The sequence below is a fragment of the Limanda limanda genome, chromosome 19 (assembly GCF_963576545.1).
Source record: "Limanda limanda chromosome 19, fLimLim1.1, whole genome shotgun sequence".
NCBI lineage: Eukaryota > Metazoa > Chordata > Actinopteri > Pleuronectiformes > Pleuronectidae > Limanda > Limanda limanda.
The window spans coordinates 15,325,362-15,329,707 of NC_083654.1; positions in this window are offsets into that span (position 1 = coordinate 15,325,362).

Consider the following 4,346-nt stretch of genomic DNA (forward strand, 5'->3'; position numbering starts at 1 on the left):
AGAGACAGAAACAACTACATTTATTTTAATCATCTATGCTGTTGGAAAAGAAGAAAGGATTTACCCTCCATTCTCGCTGTGCTGGAGTTTACAGACATCTGGAAGAGAGCGGGGAGGTGGTCGGTAAATCCGAAAACAACCCAACCTGGTGTGGGACCAGCGTCATACCAGACCAACTTACCCAACAAAACAAAAATCATTCTGGTCCCAGTGCTGTTTTAGCTGTCTCCGAAAAACTTTTCATTTAAACCTCACATTGCCCATAAGTGAGTCATTCATTGGTCATGGTTTTAAAGCAACACTATGTAACTTTTACTGAGCAGCAGCGCCCTCTGCAGCCACAAGTGGTGAATACATCTGTAAAGCAAACAAAAATTGCTCAGTCCCACTTGCTGAGCTAAAACATGGCAGAAAGGTGTTTACTCCTCACTATTCTTGCTTCCCGAACAAGATGCGCTGTCACTGTTACAAGCTCCAAAGTCATTTTGGAAAGTTGTCTCGTTGAATATCGAAGATTGATCGGAGATTTAATTGAACTTGCTGGGCCTGATTCCTGTTTAAATTAAGTTCAAGCTGCAACGATCATCTAGAAGAGATTGTATTCACTCACCAAAGTTACATACAGTGACGAGCCCTTCCGGATGCGCAGTGAGAAAGAGTGAAGTAGTTGCATAGTGTTGCTCTAAGTTGAGGTCTTCTCTGTCTCTCAGGGCCTCTAGGAGGTGCTACTGAGCAGCCGCCTGGACAGGAAACTTCAGGGGATCTCATTCATACAAACTCTCACATGCACATAAACACCTCTTCATCTGAATCAGATGAACACCTGAATAATGAACGCTGTTGATGACCATCAGTCTTCGAAAGCTGCATTCATTCAAAAAATATTGTTCTTCCTCGCTGTGGAATCGGATGGATGGAATCTTTGCTTCGTTATGTAGACGCTCATCGACGAGAGAGAGAGTATGTGCGGACTTGGCGTCACCAAAGTGAACACACTCGGTTTTGCGGGACCTCAACAGCAGTCAGCGACAGTAGCTTTAAGACTCTAGAGACTTTTGGAAGCCTGTTTCAACAGGGGAAAGAATTGATCTGGAGCCCCCACGTTGATTGCAGGTGATCTGTTTTGCCCTCCGTCACACGGCAGAAGTGCTCGCATCTTAAATTCAGCTTTCACTCCGGGGCAAAGGTGACGATATTTACGAGGCTCTGCTGACAAGTGTGAGGTTGCCTTTCAATGCTGAGAGTTAGGAACAAGAATAAAAAGAGTGCTGATGTGTATTGAGTGCAATTCCAGGAAAGAAAGAGCAAAGATGCAATATGTGCAGCAAACAGGGGCATTACAATCCCAAATACTATTTTCATGATTTTTGTGGACTCAGAGAATAAAACGATGATGCTTCTGTTCATTTTGGAAAATCAGACTAACCTACATGCTGCATGCCGGAGAAGCGGAGGAGAGACGAACCAAACACCACAGGAGAAGAGAAGAGATGTGTGGAGCTTCTCTCTTCTTTTTATTTTGCTTAATTTATTTTAGAAAATGCTCTTAACACAATGTTTGTCACCAACTGCACATTAGCTGAGCCATTGTCGATAAAAGTGTTGCAACGTTTAGTTGTTTGCGATCCTCTCTGTTGGGCTGTTGGATTTGTTTGTTTCCTGACGCTCCTCTGTTCCAGTGACTCAACCAGTAACAACCAGTGTCTGCAATGGGACACAAGCATAATAGAACGGATCGTGGTTCCCTAAAAGACAAATCAGGTCTCTGGGGCCCGTGTCATGTAAGACAGAGAGAGAGAGAGAGAGAGAGAGAGAGTTACTTAAGCCTCTATGGATTGTGGTTCTGCTACAGGAGCCTTGGTTCCATTTTAACAGGCCAAATATGATCAGTACAGAGAAGCAGTAATTGGTAGATAAGTTGCTAATGACTTTTATGTTGCATGTTAAATTAAAATCCAACAGCGGGATTAGAAACCAGATTAGAGGAGGATTGAAGACATTTATTCACTTCAAAAAATTTAAAAGTTTTATGAAACAGGCTTTTTGCTTTGTGGGCTTTATGGTAAATATGAAGCTACAGTGAGCGGCTGGTTCATTTAGCTGGCTCTGTCAAAATAAACCATTGAGTCAGATTTATCTTTTTTTGAGTGACCCTACAAACTAACAGCTATATTTACCACAAAAATTGTATTTACCTAAAAAGAGAAACATTTATTTCCTGAGACAAACAGCAAATCAGTAAAATTCACTGAAGATGGTTCTGATCCATTTTGTATAATGGAGTATTGGGGCCAATTAAAGGGGAAACAAATCTTGAGTGTTACAGCCGGAAAAATGAAAGTTGTTATTCGACAAGAATTCAAGGATAGTAGAACGTCTGCATGTGCTGTTTGAGGGGGCGAAATCAGAGATGTGATGATGGATGAGGAAGTAAAACTGCAGAGTTTAGTTTAACTTCCACCTTGTTAACATCAGTGCAGAGGGGTGAGACTGATTTGACAGAATACATGCAATAATCTCTTAATTGTACTGTGTAAACCCTTGAGGTTAATTTACCTTAATCTTTGGAATGTTTCATTCGCTCACGATGCTGGACGTGTAATAGTAAACTTGACGTTAGGAGGCGAAAGGAAAGATTTTATTTGTTTTCTGACAAATCAGGTGGTTTGTTGCAATATAGGCCTTAGTTAATCAGCCGGGTGTTGGCCAGCGTGAGGTGGTGTTTTGCGGACGGAGCGGGGTTGTTTGTTCCAGGTGTTTTTCCTGCATCTGTCAGGGGGAAAGGGCCGTGGATCTGGGTCAGTTTTCCTTTCAGCTCAATCAGCTGAAACATGCAAATGGGAAGGAATCGAGATGTAAATTGCTGTGGGTTCATTAAACGATGAAAGGATGTTTTATTTGAGTGTGTATTCCAGATTTTAGTGCAGACATTTTTGGGTTTTAGGAGCGAGTTTACTGATTGTTGTTATTTTTTTCGCACTCGGGTGGATGCTGTTACAGAGTTTTTTCGCACAAACTAGATTCCTTCCATAATTTCAGGTACATTCACTCAGTCCCAGAGCAGAGTGGAGAGGAGGAGGAAGATTTCTGCTTCCCAGGTCGACACTGCTCTCGCTGTAGTTCTGGGACGATGTCAAAGAGACGAGGGGGTGCAGGTGCTGGAACCACTAGGGCAATAAAACATTCTATATAAAAATAAATATCAAAACACGCAACTTCAGTTTATGGAAAAACATGAAGATAAAAAAAAAAAACTTTGTGTGTGGGAGATTTGCATGTGACAACAGCGCTAATGCATGTGTGGAACACCAAAGTATGACTCTGTACAACTCACTCGATCTCTTTACTTATTGTCCTCATAGGTCAGGGATGTATTTTTCTAATGCATGGCTGGATGTTTGTGTCTTTTTTTTTTTTAAACTTAAATGTGTTTAAAGAAAAACAAAAAGCCCAACATGTACTCTTTTAGCTGAAGCATTGTGCTTGGTGTTGGTCAGTACACTTTTAACAAGCATGTGACTTTTTACAGTTTTGCACATTTATGAGTGAAGTTTCCGGCGAGACGTGTGTGTGTGTGACGCTCCTTGTTAAAAGTGTCGGCGAGAAACTCCAAGCCGTGAATACTTGAAGTGCAACTTGAGCGTTTCAGTTCCAATGTAGTGGAAAGTTTTTAGATTTTTCCTTTTCTTTCTCGGAGGGGGTGTTGCTCGTGATATCCCAAGCCTTCATACTGTTGACTCTGGAATGTTCAGGCAGCGCGGCCGCCCGCTCGGCCTGCTGGGAGGTTGAGCTCTTACCTTTTGATTCCATCTGGTGACTTAAGTTTTTTCTCTTTTTTTCTGAAAAAAGTCAATGAATGTGAGTTGATTTCAATGGAAATCACCTTTTAGTTTTGATGTTTGATGAGCCGGGGGAGGGGGGGGGGGTCTGACATTGCACAGAACTTGCACATAATAAGTTAAAAACAAAACATAAACAGTAGAATTGTGTTGTATAAGAAAGAAAGAAAATAACTGTGGATATTTATTTTTTTGTTTTTGAGTTTTCCTATCTATATAAGGACACTTTTCACTATAGTTTCCAAAAGGGTAAAGTCAAACTTATTCTATTTACTGTTACAGGAGATGGTTTAAAAGTGGACGGAGAAATGTATGTTTGTTTGCACCTGTGAGAGGTTGTGTCACAGTTGCTCATGTGAAGCAAAAAGCAAGGATGTTTTTAAAATGTCATCTCTGTGTTTGTACTTTGGTTCTCTGTTCGTTGCAATCACCTGGTTTACACTTAACTCTGGATCAACGGCTGCAATACCAGAGGTTACTTATGAGTCTGTCGAATCTGTTCTGGTG